This window comes from Protopterus annectens, chromosome 12.part0 (genome assembly GCF_019279795.1).
Source record: "Protopterus annectens isolate FY-2018-M chromosome 12.part0, PAN1.0, whole genome shotgun sequence".
Lineage (NCBI taxonomy): Eukaryota > Metazoa > Chordata > Ceratodontiformes > Protopteridae > Protopterus > Protopterus annectens.
Window position 1 is genome coordinate 92,865,859 of NC_056746.1, and position 17,253 is coordinate 92,883,111.

A 17,253-nucleotide genomic window follows, 5' to 3' on the forward strand; every position below is an offset into this window, starting at 1 on the left:
ATGCCATTTGGAAAGTCATTCCTCTTAAGTGAGTGAAGGTTCCGTTAACTTCAGGTTATAATTTTAAAGCCTGGTCTCACCCCAAAAATTAATGACAGTAAATGGGAGGAGCTTTGGAGTATTTTATTTTTACATTTTCTGATTGGTCTTCGTTAGTATGAAGACGATAACCTGGTGATGTCAGTGTTGGGAATAAAGTGGGATTGGCTGACTATCAGGAATTTACCAGTTTAAGCACATCTGAGCATCTTGATAGGCCAATATTATTTTCTACACACATCAAAATGTGGGAAGTCATAAGGCTGATTAAATTGGTTTGTTGTTTTGTGTTATACTATTTCTACCAAGATTTTCTGTTATGTAATGGGTATCTAGAGTTGAATTGCTTACATGTTTATCTTGAAATGTGTATAGAGTGTGACAGTTATGCCAGATGTTTATCAGTCAGACTGACATATGTTCCTTCTGCCTACTGTTCGTTTTATCAATAAAGTGTATTAAAAAAAAAATAGGTGATCCAGATTGGTAATGTCATTATGAATACTTGGTTTGTATTTTATACTTATTGTGTTTTTATAATGTCTATTTTCAGCGTGTACAATGTGCTTTAACACATTATTAATGGTTTCATTTGTTGACCATGTTACATGATTTCAATTCACTGTAATATAAATTAGTTCAGTGGGTGGTATATTAATTGTGCTGATGAAGTCCCAGTTTACTATATGTGGTGAAAGTGCTCAACCAATTGTATCGTTTTAATAAACAGTTTGAATGTTTGTGCCATTTTCCCTAGTTAGATTTCAGCTGTGCTATGGATTTGTGTGGGACCTCGGCCGTGTTTGTTTCTATGTCTTCGAGTGTCAGAGTTTTTTTCTCTCTCATTTATTGTGGATGTTAGAAATACTGTTACAAAAGGCAGGGGCTAGCTTGCTAAGATTTTTAACAAGTGGTTACAGACAACTGGGTTATATGTAATTTGATTTTTTTCTGAGTTGAGTAGCTTGTATCATGTATGGTTAATATATGTGCTACAGGTGGGCAATATATATATCTTAATATTATAATATTAAGTAGGTAGTTGGATCTAACTATGATAGGCAGTCATTCAGCTTTATTTATTGAGGTTTAGTAGAGTTCAAAACTGCAAATCATGGTATTTTACTTTCTGTGTTTTATAGCGTAGGAGTACTTTGCTCTGAGAAAGGAGATATATTTTGCAGAGCATATTCAAACCTTGGAATCAAGCCACTGATAGTGACAGACTGCCAAGCTTAAGTATTAAGATCTTGTAGGCAACTTTAATTTAAGACACAGGAAGTAATCCTATGGACGTTTCTTGAAATGCTAGTGTATTACTCAACACAAGTCCAAGTAATTTTTTCTAAATACCCATGGCCCCCTCCCAAGTCTATACAGGCTCAAGCTGTTCTTACCAGTTTCAGTGCTTACCTCCATTGACTACTTGCTAAGTATTCCCAGATGTGACCCCTCACTGAGTGGGACCCCCCAAATCCACGGAAAATCAGTCTCAGTGGTGCTAACAGACCCCAGGAAGTGAGGGACTCGATGAGGAGTGATGAGTGCCAAGCCCAGAAGATGTCACTCTCGTGGTATCCAGTCAATGTCCTTAGCTGTGGAGACAACTACTGCAATGACGTCAAGACATTCTCAACCTCACTCCCACACCCCACATGCACACACCCACCCTTGTAAGGAAATGTCTTGCGTGGCTTCTGGTCTGCACCACAGGCTGCACAAACTTCAGATTTCCCCTGGAATAGGACAACTGGCTATCGGCTGCTGCATCCTACCCCCACCCAGCCAACCCTACTGGTGACACAAGTCTATAACCAAACATTGGTTGCCAGCAGTGCAAATGGATGCCTACTTCTGCACTATCAGGAGGGCACCCACGGTTAAAGATATTTCTGATGAGTGTCAAAAAGGAGTGCATTACCAAATGGCTCTTTTGATAGTCTGAAGAATATCAATGACAATAGTAAACTGAAGTAGGTTACAGGGATTGGGGGGTGGGCTGTGCAGAGCAACAACAGCACAATGACTGAAATAAATTACTGGGGCGATTATGCCATTTAATTTCTTCATCATAACAGAAGTGAGTGGCAAAAACAGCAGTAGCAGTAGCTTTAATTATTAAAAACATCTATTTAATTATTAAAAACATATGTCCTTAACTTCAAAGGTGTTTCTTCTTCTTTTGCGGTTTGTCTTCTTCTTTTCCGGTTACTTTTATTCCCAGGACACCAAATTGTTTAGTTACTACAGTACCTGTACATAATTCAAATCCATTTTAAGGCCATTTTTACATAAATGTTTGACTTGTACACAAGCACATATGGTAAACGTTTTTATTTAATATAAGCCTGCTGCTAGTAATCCAGTGTTTGACTGCAGTAAATCCTAGACAGAGTGCATAAAAGGCATGTCCTACTAGCACGGAGGAGTAAGATAGAATCATCAATATACTGGATTAACTGAATTCTATTACTGGTTAAGTACTTTTTATTTTTTACAGCGAAACAAGCAGTGGCTCAAAAATAGATCCCTGGGGAAATCTAGTCTTTGATACATAAAAATTGGACTATCCTGCCAAGATATTGCTTATTCCCCTTCACTTAGGTAGGTAATAAACCAGGTCAAGATGTAAGAGTGTCAGGCAATAGCTCTATGCTTATTAATCAAGATGCTATGATCAACAACTTCAAAGCCTTTTGAGAGGTCAAGATAAGTGATACCTGTGTGTCGACCCTTGTCTAAACTATTTGTGACAGTGCTGTTACGTTTGCTTTGCCTACGTTCCTTTACAACTAATAAACCATAGTGTAAAACTGAGAATGGTTATCCGCTTCACATAAGTCAGTGCACATAATGCCATCATATTATTTGATTTTTTTCTGAGTTGAGTAGCTTGTATCATGTATGGTTAATATATGTGCTACAGGTGGGCAATATATATCTTAATATTATAATATTAAGTAGGTAGCTGGCTCTAACTATGATAGGCAGTCATTCAGCTTTATTTATTGAGGTTTAGTAGAGTTCAGAACTGCAAATCATGGTATTTTGCTCTAAGAAAGGAGATATATTTACTCACTACATACTGTCCAGACCCACTACAATGGGTCACACAAGACTGTCTTTTCTTGTACATGCCATTATGGACTTAAGGGTACAGGATTAAAGTGATGAGATGGCAACACATTTCATCCTTCAGTCCAGGGTTTGAATACCTCAGCCACTATTTTCTATAGTGTCCAAATGAACAAGTCAGTTAACAACAGGATTCCCAGGTCAATCCTGAAACTAGATTTGTAGCTACAGGGTTTATCCATCTGATCAAGGAATACAATTAATTAGGCTTATTTTGATGATTATTTAGCCATACCAGGCTGTATATTTCCAATTCTCTACCTACGCCATGAAATATTTCTAACCTAATACTAGTACAAATATGACAACTGTTGATGAACTGTCACAATGGTTCATAGGAGGTGTTTACTAGGCTAACGACCACAAGGGCATTTTTAAGCCTAGCCATGCATTCCAAATCTCTAACAAGTTCTGATACCCTTGATAAATGTAAGCAGGGATCTGGGAGATGAACAGGTTGGCATGGGTCCATTTGAGACGGTGCCAAACCAGGAATAAATTTCTGGTTCTCAGTCCAACTGACAAAGTTGCACTTGAATTGGGTTAGGAAGGAACTCTGCTTCACATGGATGGGAAGCCTGTTCCATAGACATGCTAGTCTCTGGGATACATACCTGTCCCTCCAGCAGGTCTTATTACATCACAGAAAAGGTTTAAATCTTTAGAATGGGTAATTATGGTGCTGTTTGTTTTGTGGATATGCAGGAGGTCTATCAGAGTAGGGTATGAGAATGCCCTGCATGCCAGTCATGGATCCCTCAAAAGCCTGTAGGAGACAGAATACAGGGATAGGGCCTTGAGGCAGTCTGCACTGGATATTTTACTTGTATTCTTTTACTGAGGAAATTCTGTGGACGTTCCAGTTGTTGAATATGCCTGGTTAGGTACATACCAAAGGGGGCACTGTACTCACTGATAGGTATGATGAATGCCGAATACAGTGGAACAATGACTTCCTTGGACTTAGATGCCATACCTTTTGTTTATAAGTTGCACAACATAGAATGATTTCCCACTACTGCAGACACGTGACAGTCAATGTCTAGATTACTATCTATGTGTGTCCCTAAGTCCCTGACTACTAGGTCAACTCTAAGAGGTGTATTGTCAATATGATAATTACCAGGGATGGACGACTTCCCAAATGATATTATTATGCATTTCTTAGCATTTAGTTTTAGCCCATGGCTCTGGCACCACTTGTTTGTCTGTGTCAAACGCTCCTGGAGAACATTTGTGTCTGCGTAGGATTCAATGACAACTCCTGATTTGAAATCATCTGCAAATTTACTGTGCCAGAGACCACTGACACTGGCCCTGACTTCAGAGAAGTAAATACTAAAAAGGAGAGGTCCAAGGACTAATCCCTGAGGGACTCCACTCGTGACTGGCCTCTTTGTAGCAATGGACTCCCCAATTCTAACTTTCTGGGTCCTGTCTGCAAGCCAGTTGGCTATCCACTGGGTGACATACAAGTCTGTACCTAATCTCTTGAGTTTGTCAACAATACCCGAGTGGAGTATCATGTCAAATGCCTTGGCCAGGTCAAGGTAAGCAGTGCGAACCATTTTGCCCTCATCTATTGCTTTGGTTACCTTCTCAAAGAAGTCCACCAGGTTCAGTGGGCATGATTTGCCCTTGATGAAACCAAACTGTCGCTCATCTAGTCAGGATACAATAGACGAGACTCTGTGGGTTCTGTTCAACCAGCTTTATTATGTACAAACACATCAGGATTGAGGCTTATTAACTTTAACTTAGCTAAACTTATATACGAATGAGCTATTACACTCATACATGTTCACTCTCTGACTGCACTCTCAAAGTGGCACTGAGATCAGCAAGTGCTCGGTATTTATATGCACATTCAGTCCTCGAAATGCTTCTTAAAGATACAGCACACACTCTCTGTTCTACAGTCTCCCTCTTTGAGAAATGGGTTATACAATATTGACAGTATCAGTGGACATGCAATAAATACAAATAATTCTGTGTCATGCAATTATACAGAACTAGATACACATGTATACAATCAAGTACAGGTCGCTGTGTATTTCACACTAGGTCTGGAAATATGACCAAAACGTGTGACATAAAGTTTAGAATCAAATTTAGCAACTGAGACTGTCTCTGCTGAATGTTCAACCTTAGGAACATCAGGAACATCATCAGGAATGGAAGTAGAAGTTAAAACACGTTCTGCAACAGGAACATTGTCTGGATTGCTCTAAGATCTAGAGTCTGTATCACAGGAACAATGCTGAGATATTGATTCTGGTACAGGAAGAAGATGTCTGCGATTTCTCCTGTACTCGACACCCTTGGATTCTACGAAGTAGGATCTCTGCTCAGTACCTGTTACTTGACCAATCTGGTCGAAACCTTTCACCGTTTGTATCCTCACTGTCTCCTCCTTTCAATGAACGAAGAAATCTGCTTGATTTATCATAGCTGGACTTCTGGAAAGAATGCTTCTTGAATAACTGGGCTCTAATGATTCTGTTGTTCTTAGCTTTAAGCCTCAACAAACTGGAACTAATATGCAATGTTGTTCTGGTTTGCCTGGATAGAAGTCTCTGAGCAGGAGAGCTAAGTACAAGTACATTGTTACGGGGTATGTTTCTGAGATTGTGTAAATTCAAAAAGACATCTGTATTGTTATGCTTTGACCTTTCAAGTAATTGCTTTGCAGTTTGTACTGCATGTTCAGCTAGTTCATTTGACTGTGGATATTCAGGACTGCTAGCAACATGTACCAAGTCCCATTCTCTTGTAAATTTCTGAAACAACTGACTAGTAAATTGAGTATCATTGTCAGAAATAACTTTGTGTGGACTACCATGGACTGAGAAATGATGTTTCAACTTAGTGATAACAGCAGTGGATGTTAGGTTAGGTAGTAAATTGATCTCAAACCAGTTTGAATAAGAGTCTACCAATACTAAGTAATGCGGATTGTTCCACTCGAATACATCAGTGGCTACTGTTGACCAAGATAGTTCAGGAACTTGACTTAGCTGAAATGGTTCTCTTTGCAAATGCGATTTAGTACTATTGCATATTGAACAAGAAGAAAGTACTTTATTTATTTCATTTGTTGACCAGGTAGTGTCCATCTGGGCCAGAGTGGAGACCCGGGGAGAACAGCTCCAAGGAAGATTAGTATTTACAATTTACATATGCCAGTTACATTAAATGAGATAAACAGACAGTACTACAATTGCACGGTTGATACTTAGAAACAACACAGTTAGGTATATTAAGCAAATATTAAACAATATTATGCATTTGTCAAAGTATTTCCAAAAAAATAGTCTATTTTTCAACGATTAAGATCACTTTTTTTTTATCTTTTTCTTCTAAAATGAGTGATGTAAGAAGGATTCAAACTTTAGGAGACAGAGAAAAAGTAGTGTAAGAAGGATACAATAGCCAGGTGATATTGAGGATAGTGCAGAGGAAAAGGATAAGTTATTTGTTGAAGCATCTAGCCAGGGTGAGAACAGGAGCAAAGCCTATGTTTACAGAAATATTCTTTTAGAGCCTGTTTAAATGTGTGTGTCAGTGAATGTTGGATGGCCATCAAAGCAATCTAGTGTACTTTGTACCAATGTCTTTTACTAGAAGGCCAAAATACTAGCTCTCTCGCCCTTCTTTTGGTAGATTTAGAACCTGGGTGAACATGATGCAAAATCTGGATATATTCATGTTGTAAGGAAGTAGGAACAACAATTCTAGGACCTTTGAAATTAATGCCATCTTCCATCAGCATCTCATCTCTGTAAGGAAAACAAGTTTGCACATCTGGTGGTACATTAGAATGCTTTGATGGTCACCCAACATTAATGTAGTGGTTGAGCTTTTGCAAAACTGGATCAGTCTTTGGATGATTTCTCAGCTCATCAAGTCTCATGGCCGCACTTCCGTTATGTCAAAGTCAAAATTCTCTGTGTCAAGCTGTTTCATTGTATTTCTGGGTGATCTGGATAAGGTATAAGCCAGATAAAGAAGTTTGCCTTTCGTACAGACCAATTTGAAGTTGTATTTTTGCAGTTTGAGCATCATTCTTTGTAATCTAGCTAGAGCTGAATGCATAGCCTTCTTTAGAATAGCAACTAGAGATTGGTGATCAGTTTCAATTTGAATAGCTCGACCATAAATATAATCATGAAACTTTGAACATGCAAATACTATTGCCAGAAGTTCTTTCTTGATCTGAGCATACTGCATTTCAGTCTGAGTAATTGTTCTAGATGCATAGGCTACTGGTCTGCCTTCTTGAAGAATAACTGTGCTAAGACCAAATTTTGAAGCATCACAGAAATAATTACTGGTTTATTGATATCATAGTAACTTAATGTAGATGGGGTGGCCATTTTCTGCTTAAGGTCTTCAAATTCTCTCTGGTGCTGCTCCATCCAAGACTATGTAACATTTTTGCACATCAGCTCTCTCAAAGGTGTTGTCAACTCACTAAGTCATTGGCCATGCCAAGAAAATGACGTAGAACTTGAACATTATCAGGTGCTGGCATCTCAAGAATAGCCGCTTGCTTAGATGGGTTTGGTCTCAAGCCAGTACTGGTAAATAAATGACCTACATATGGAACTTCTGGTTGCCTGAATTTGCACTTTAGAGGATTGAGCTTTAAGCTCACTTCAAGTGCTCTTAAGATTTCTGTCATGCTCTGCTTCACCATTGCCTCCAACTGATAAATCATCTACTATTATGGCACAAGGATAACCTGAAAAAAATTGCTCCATTTCACACTGAAAGACTTCACTTGCAGAATTTATTCCAAATGGCATCCTTAGGAATCTGTATTTGCCAAATGGGGTATTGAAAGTAGTCAGTAATGAGGATTTGTGATCAAGCATCACTTGCCCAAATGAACTTTTTGCATCCAAGACAGAAAAAACAGTGGCATTTGGTATTAGGGCTGCGACTTCTTTGACTGTACACATTGGATGATGCAGTCTCTTTAATACTTTTTTCAAATTTCTTGGGTCAATACATATTCAGATTTCATCTGAGCCTTTTTTGTGGGCTGCTACTATGGACAACACCCATTCAGTTGGTTCTGTCACTCGACAAATTACACCTTGCTGCACCATTTTATCCAACTGAGCTTTAACTTTATCCTGCATAACTATCGGAACTTTTCTTGCTAGTCTGACCACTGGACTCACCTCTGGGTCTAACTTCATAGAATACACAACTGGAAGTTTGCTCAACTTGTCATTGAAAACATCAGCATACTCTGAGAAAATAGCTATGATGAACTTCATTGGTAAAAGAAAGCAGATTCATTTTTAAATGGTCTCCGAGACACAATAATGACTGCACAGGTCTTCGGACTACACAGAATAACAAGCTGCAACAGTTGCTAGCCAAATAACATGAAAGCACTACTGAGCCTTCGGTTTGAATCTCTTCACCTGCATAAGCAACAAGTTTCGCACTACCAGTCACATTGAGTTATTCATTAGCGCTCACTTTAGCACATTACACTTTGAACCAGTGTCTACTTTGAGCTTGGTGGATTTACCATTGATCTGGACAGTGCAAAATACTTTGTTCTTTGCCAACAAATTAACTGCATCAACCTTTCCACCAATTACTGATACACCATCTACACAGAAAGTAGAGCTGCAGCTCTCTATATGATGAACTTGCTTTTTGAGTGACTCACCTTCATAATTGTGAAGTTTACTTGATTTGCACAACTTGTGAAAATGGTTCCATTTCTTACACTTGTGGCATTGCTGACCAAATGCCAAGCACTTCGCTCTTTTAAACTTATGATTGGCACCACAATTGCAGCAGTTAACTAGAAAACTAGATTTGGGTTTTGCTGATTCACACTGATACTGCACTGAGCATGCTCCTTTAAATGAACTAGTCTTAGAACTTGCTGGAAAACTAAGTGGTTTCCTCAGGGAACCCTACAGGGGCTGTGGCTGCCCCATGCTTAGGCCTGCTTCTGTTTGCCATGTGTCGCATGCTGTCTACATTTGCTCTGCAGCCTGCTGAGGCCATGCTCTTATCACTTGCAAGCATACTTGTGTGCCTTTCTGTAACTTCATGGATTTGAAAAATATCAATACATTTGCTTAGCATTAAATCAATGTCACAACACAAAATCTCTGTCACAGCAGCGCTATTAATACCACACACAAGCCTGTCCTTTATCAACTCATTTTTTAAGTCACCAAACTTTGCACCTTAGGTCAGTAATATAAGCTGCAAAAGTCTCCCCTGGTTTCTGATATCTTGTGTAAAACAAATGCCTCTCTAATGTAACATTTGTCTCAGGGTTACACATTTCTCTGAATTTGCGCTTCAAACACTCAGCGTCTTCCCTTGATTCAGTCTGTACAACAACATTGCAGTTTTCACCTTCTCCCTCATATACTGCTGGTGCATACACAAATAAACACTCTCTTTCAAAGGCCTCTGACCCAGCTAGGTTTAGCAAAATGAATGCCCTGGTGCATGTATCTTTGTCAGAATAAGCTGCCTGTATAAAAATATTGTACTCTTGCTCAAATATTCTCCAATTCTCTGCAATATTCTGATCAAATACAAGTGGTGAGGGCTTTCGAAATCTGTCTACCATATTAATACATACCACTGAAGGATTTTGCAAATAAGCACAAACATACACACATATACATATGCCAGAAATTTATGCCAGTATTTGTAACTATGCCCAACAGCACAACAAGCTTCAGAATAACTGAAATTTCTGAAATAAGTCTCTCGAGCACTGTAATACCCTTGAAATTACTGTACTGCAAGAAGTCACCTCTTATCAGTGTAAGAAACATTTCAAATAATGGCACTGCGACTGCGGGAATGAACTGGGCAGAAGAAGCTGGGGCAAATGAACTGGGCAGAAGAAGCTGGGGCAAATGAACTGGGCAGAAGAAGCTGGGGCAAATGAACTGGGCAGAAGAAGCTGGGGCAAATGAACTGGGCAGAAGAAGCTGGGAGTCAGAAACATTTCAACGTAATTGCACTTTGCGAATAAACAGTACACAGCACACTGAAACTTCTCCAAAATGACGGTACTTTGCTAGATAATTCTTTACAGTACAAGAAACACTCCGTAATGGTGGCACTTTGTGAATAGACACACCCAGCACAAGAAACTTTTTGAAATGGCTGTACTTTGACTGTACTTTACGAAACAGTTGCACTTTGCACACACAAATAAACTCTTTGGAATACATGCACAGTAATAAGCACACACTGTAAGCATTTTTACACACTGTGAGATACTTCAAATAACTCTAGTTATGATGTGCAGGGCTTCGATTAATGTGAAAAAGTAGTTTAAGCCAAAACACATCACTTTGCCAAAAACATTCTCTTGCCTTGCTTTATTTACACTTACTGTGCCTTTTTTGCCCTTATTATATTAGTTTTGCTTGTTTAATCCCTTTCCATGCCCTTTATACTTTTCTTGTGCTCGTTTTACCCTAAACATGGCAGTTTTGCAATTCCGAGGTGATTCCAACCCCCTTATGTACTTTTCTGATGCTTGTTTTATCACATCTCTTAATTTTAAACATTTTGTTTAATCAACAAACCGTTTGTGCCTCTCGTGTGTCTAATCATGTGGTTTGTGCCCTTGTAATGCTCCATTCTATCTTTTTTATAAAATAAACTGTTTGTGCAAGTTTTCATTACCTTTGGTTCGTTTCTGGCTCTTTTTCGAGTTCATTTCTCTTAGCTTACCTTCACTGTTAACCCTGCACCTCATAGCTCGGGAAAGCAGCCTCTGGAATCCCAGTTCTGACACCATGTTGCTCGTTTAGTCAGGATACAATAGATGAGACTTCATGGGATTTGTTCAAGCAGTTTTATTATGTACAAACACATCAGGATTGAGGCTTATTAACATTAGCTTAGGTAAACTTATATACAAACTAGCTATTACACTCACACATGCTCACTCTCTGGCTGCACTCTCAAAATGATACTGAGATCAGCACGTGCTCGGTATTTATATGCATGTTCAGTCCTTGAAACACTATTTAAAGATACAGCACAGAAGCTCTGTTCTACACAAACTGGGTTGGGTCCAGTGTCTGGAGGTTTACTATATCACTATTGATCATATCCATGATAATTAATTCCATGGCTTTACATATGAGACTAGTGAGACTTAATGGGTCTGTAATTTCAGAGTCTGTAGATGGCCCACCGTTGTGTAGAGGGATGACTGTTTCCATTCTCCATTCATGAGGCATAAAACCTGTTTGGAGGCTACAGTTAAATAGTAATTCCAGAGGCACTGATAGGTCATGTTTCATGCTATTTAGAAGGCATCCTGGGATACTGTCTGGGCCCAGTGATACAGTGTTCTTGGTCTCAGACAAATCATTAAGGACCTGTTCCCTTGTGATAGTAGGGGGAGTTATATTTGATGGTATGTCCTGCGGGAAGGTTCAGGGGCTGAGTGGTAAAGTTGGAGCTGAATTTATCAGCCAGGATGTTTGCTATATCTTCTAGCTCGGTATAGGTGGTTCCATTTACAAAGAGCTCTGCAAACAATTTTGTATTGCCTTTGAAGTTGCAGACATAGCTAAAGAATGCTTTGTTGTTGTCCTTGGCTTGGGAGGCCAAACATATCTAAATTTTGGCTTTGTCAGACTTGATTTGCAGCAACTACACTTATTTATACCCCTGCAAACAGTTTATAAATGCAAGTTCACCTACACTATCAGGGAACTGCAGAATCCTATTATAGCTCTAAATTTCTTGTTAGACCTGCTTCATTGAATAAACATTAATATTTTTAACAAATGCTGCTCCTAAGACTTTGACCCTTGTTAGCTATATGCACTTGCAATTGCATTCTTTTTACTGCTACACCTGCAAAAGGTCTGTAAAGAAAACAATGAATGCTATATACTCAAATCAGAGTGTATCCGCGTCTTGCTTTTCATATTATACACATCAAAACCACTACTGAAATGCCCAATAAACAAACCTTTGAAAAATGTAACAATTAGCAATCTATGCATACAAAGTTAAGCACTCTCTTCTACCTACAACAGTGTTACAATAACTTACAAACTGAAATTCAAGTCTTAGTGGTTAAAGCAAACACCAATAGCATGAATGAATAAATGATGCAAACATAAAGTCATTAAGAAAGTTGAATAAATAACTTTAAGAATTTTCTTTTCATCATATCAGGTGAACAAAAACAGTAAAATTGTGAAACAATGATGTAACAATGCCAGTAACGGGACAGCTATTTTGTTTTCAGTCACTTGTTAACCAACAGATTAATTCCTCTCTCACTGTTTCAACCATGTTTTCTATACTGCTGTACAAAGTTTTTTCCCAATACATTTCTGCAACTTTGCTTCATGTTTTACTGATGCAAATGATCACCATTATTTATTTTTCTGAAGTTTTCCTCATGGGACTCCACTGAAAATAGGACCCCCTTCCTAGTTTATTTATTTATTTTACATTTGTTTATCGGGTAGTCTCCGACTGGGCTGGTAGCCCGTTTTCAGTGGAGACCCAGAGAGAAAAGCTCCAGAAAAAATACAGAAATACATCAGAAAGAATAAAAAAATACAATATATGCAATAAACAAAAGACTAGATAATATTCTTACATTATAACTACAAAACTAGAAATGTACAGCACTGGGATATAGATAACTAAGTAAACAACAGAAAAACTGAAAGAGGGAATGAGTAGACCTAAATGACAAGGTATGTGTACACAGTGATTTAGAATATTAAAACACTGACATTTCGGAATACTGAAAATTTACAGTGCAATAAGCAGTGAAGAAACAATCAGTTGTAAGATTGAATAAAAAAATTTAAAATAGCAATTGAGCTGAAAAGGTGTAATGAGCATAGCAGAGGAAATTAGTAGGAGAGAGGAGTTATCCAGTGGGGCTACAGGGGCATAGTCAGTTGCATTTAAGATATTCTTTTATATTTGTTTCAAATGAAGAGTAGCAGGGGGTGCATTGCATGCTTTTGGGAAGAGCATTGCAGGACTTAGCTATTTTGCTAGAGTAGAGGGAGTGGTGGTGCTGCGGTAGCATTGTCGCCTCACAGTTAGACGCTGCCCGTTCGATTCTCAGTTAGAGCGTCTTCTGTGTGGCGATATGCATAAATGGGCGTTCCTTCGTTGAAGGTTGTGCGTTAGGCCCGGCAAGCCAGCATGTAAAAATCTACTGCCAATGATTAGCGGACCGGAGTTCTGCTGTGGCGACCCCTAACCGGGAAAAGCCGAAAGACACAAACAAACAAGAGGGAGTCACCATGGTAGTTAAGTGTTATTTTCAGCAGTGGACTGTTGGAAGACCTAAGGGACCTGCAGTGTACCTGTAGTTGGAGAAGGGTTGAAATTGTGGGGCAGCTATGAGGGTTATGCATGATTTTGTGGGCAAGGGTAAGTTGGTTTAAGGTTAGCAATTGGAAGTTCTAGCCAGTTGAGTTGTTGTAGAGCTGAACAATGATGGCTTGATGGGGATGATTAGTGGCAAATTTTGCAATTTTGTTGTAGCAGGATTCAAGGTTATGCAAGTCAGCCTTGTGTAAGTTGGTGAATATGTGAGAGCAGTAGAGAAGTGTAGAGAGAAGTTGTGATCTAGCTGTCGCTAGCCTGGCTTGGGGTGTTGGGTAGGGTTTGGCTATGTAAAGAGCACCAAGTTGGGAACTGACTTTTTTGATAAGTTAAGGAAATGTGAATATCAAATTTGAGATGGTCATCTATTGTAATACCTAGGAGTTTGGCCTGGTTAGTAGGTTCTATTTTGGTACCATTTGAGGAGTGAATAGAGAGGGGTTGGTAGTTGGATTTGGTAGTTTTGTTTGTAAAGATTATTAATTTAGTTGTGCTTGGGTTTAGAATGACTTGGTGGGTGGATAGAAAAATTTTAAATTTCTTGACAATCTTTTTGCATTTTTTCTTGTAGTTTTTGTGAGGAAGGGGCGGAGCAGATAAGAGATGTATCATCTGCATATTGGATGATTGAGGCAAGTTGTATTGCTGTATTAAGGTTATTAGTAAATATGATGAAGAGGAGGGGGCCAAATATAGAACCTTGGGGTACACCAGTGGACAGTGGCAGTAGTAGAGAGAGTTCATTCTCCCATTTAGTAGCCTGTTGACAGTTTGATAGACAACTGAGAAACCATGACAGGGATGCTGGACTAAAACTGTATGTAGTGAGTTAGTGGGAAATGGTGTCAAAGGCTTTTGACATGTCCAGGAAAATTGCAGAGACTAGTTGTCCATTGTTCATAAGGTGGTGGATAGTATTGGTGAAGGATAACAAAGCTGTGTTTGTGCTATACTAGGGTCTAAAGCCATTTTGAGTATCAGATATAAGGTTGTTAGAGGTAAGGTGGTTGAGGAGTTGTAGGTGAACACATTTCTCTAGGATTTTGGCTATGGGCGGTAGTTAGAGATGTCTCTAGAGGGGCCTCCTTTGTGGAGGGGGATAACATGAGCGATTTTCCAGAGGAGGGACACATATTGTTCGGAGACTAAGCGATTGATTAATACAGAGATAGGATAGGCAATAGATGGAGCAGCAATTTTTAGGAATTTGTTTGGCAATTGATTGGCAGCCAGGCACCAAGGTTTTAGTGTACTTAGGAGCTTTTTAATGTAAGATGTATGAACTGGTTTAAAGGAAAAGCAGTTAGTGGAATTTGAGCCAATGGAGGGGAGTGTGAGAGGCTGTTGTTTGTGGTTGTCAAGGAGAGGGGCAATGGAGTTAATAAAATGTGAGTTGAACTGTGAGTCTAAGGGTACGGAGGTATTGGCTGTGGAAGGAGAGGGGTTGGAGGATTTACCAGGGTTGAGGAGGAAGTTAACTGATTTAAAGAATTTTTGTGGGTTGTGTAGGTACTTTTGTTGCGAGGTTTGGAAGTAGTATTTTTTTTATCACTGTTAATTTTTTTTTGTTTGGTTTCTTAATTGCTGACAAGATGTAAGGTTGGATTTGTTTTTGGTGGATAAGTATAGGACCCTGGCTCTGTCCCTTTGTTTAATCAGTTGTTTAGTATCACGGGAAAGCCATGGTAGTGGTTTAGATTTGGGGCATATTTGCCTGGTGGGGGCTAGGCTATTAAGCATTTCAAGAAATCTGTTGATAAAAAATTCAACTGCAAGGTCCAGGTTTAGGCTTTTTAACAGGGACCAATCACAATGTTTTACTAATAGATTAAATAGTTAAGGTAATAAACATTTCCTACCCCGGATGTATTTGAAGAGATTTTCAGATTGAGTTTGAATTCTTTTTCCAAGTAGAAATGTAGAGGCATGATCATTAAGACTGATAGGAAGGCAGCTGGTTTGGTCACTCAGGATTGGCTTCTTAGTTAATATCCAGTCCCGTACTGACTCTTTTTTTAGTGTGTTTGTCAGTGCAAGTGGGGCAGTTTATAACTTGTGAGAAATTGTACAGGTTAATAAAATTAGTAGGGGAGCCTAAGGAGCAGGAGAGCCAGTCGAGGTTAAAGTCACTTAGGATGATAGTTTCTTGATTAAATGTATAGGCAGTCCATGATAGGAGAAGTTCAGTGCTGGGAAGATTGTTGGGGGGGGGGGGCAGGTATGCGTCTATGATAATTATGGTTTTGTGCGGATTTAGTAGGAGGCAGGTGATAAGAATCTCTGCAATGGGGATGTCTGGAGGTGTACAGTTTAGTTTTTCTAGTATTAGAGAGTCTTTAAACATAACTGCTACACCACTTCCTCTTTTGTTTAAAACATAACTGCTACACCACTTCCTCTTTTGTTTAAAACATAACTGCTACACCACTTCCTCTTTTGTTTAAAACATAACTGCTACACCACTTCCTCTTTTGTTTAAAACATAACTGCTACACCACTTCCTCTTTTGTTTAAAACATAACTGCTACACCACTTCCTCTTTTGTTTAAAACATAACTGCTACAAAACTTCCTCTTTTGTTTAAAACATAACTGCTACACCACCTCCTCTTTTGTTTAGTCTACCTTGTCCTATAATGTTATAGCTGCTGAAAGTAATTTCAGAGACCCTGATGTGAGGTTTTAACCAGGTCTCTGTAATGACAATTATGTCAGGAGAGTATGTGGCAAGGACAGCTTGAAATTCACTAATTTTATTTACAAGACTTCTAAGGTTGAAGTTGGTTATTAGGCAGTCAGATTTGGAGCTAGCAGGTATATAGGCATGTACTTTTGACCTAGGGGGAATTTGGTTACAGGAGTATAAATGAGAGTTTGGCAGGTGCAGTTGAATTGGAGGTATATCACTGTTGGGACCTGGGTTGAGATGGATGTCAGGTAGTAGTTTGATATGTCTAAGGGAGTGCAGTAGAAAAAATTTAGTTTGGTGATTTCCTGATGGTATCTGAAAGTGGGCAGTTGAGTGTATAAGGTTTTTGTATGTCTGAAATTATAAAGAAGAGAGTAGGAAGTATTATATAGTTATGGGCAGATGTAGCTATAAGAGGAGGTTGTTGATTGGCAAGCATTTGAGCTTGAGTGTGATGGAAATTAATGCAGACATAATGATGGATAGAGGTGTTGTAGCCCAGGAATAGAAGGCCTGATAGAATAGTGTAGTACATAGAGTAGTGATGTTGCATATTTGGTGGAAAGGTTCAAGGGTGGCATTAGGGGAGAGGGGTTGAGTAATGTGGTGAGGGGTGGAGAAATAGTGATTGTGAGTTTAGACTTTCAGATGGGAGAGGAAGGTAGTGTGGGCAGGATAGGTGTGGTGGGAGGGGTGTGAAAGGCTGAGATTGTGAGGTTGATTGGTGATGGAAAGAAATGGGCATGGTATGTACAGGTATAAAAGTAATAAAAGGGGGGTACGGTAGGGCAGCAAAGTGAGCCAGAGTGAAGTGACGATGAATGGAGCCGGTTAGCACAAGTCTCAGTATGCTATTTGTGAGGTACAAAAAACAATCTCCCAAGATGAGTGCAACTGCTTGGAGAGGAACCTGAGAGCAGGTAATGTGGAACTAGTGGCACAAATATATTTTTTTATTTTTTAAGAAGCGTGTTTACAATAAAATAAATCCCATTTTTT

The 17,253-nt window shown here is 39.0% G+C and overlaps 1 protein-coding gene across 1 annotated transcript in view; it reads right to left on the bottom strand.

Moving 5' to 3' along the window:
- HAGH (hydroxyacylglutathione hydrolase) overlaps nt 1–17,253 on the bottom strand; it is a 135,046-nt gene that overhangs the window by 64,951 nt on the left and 52,842 nt on the right. The window lies entirely within an intron of this gene.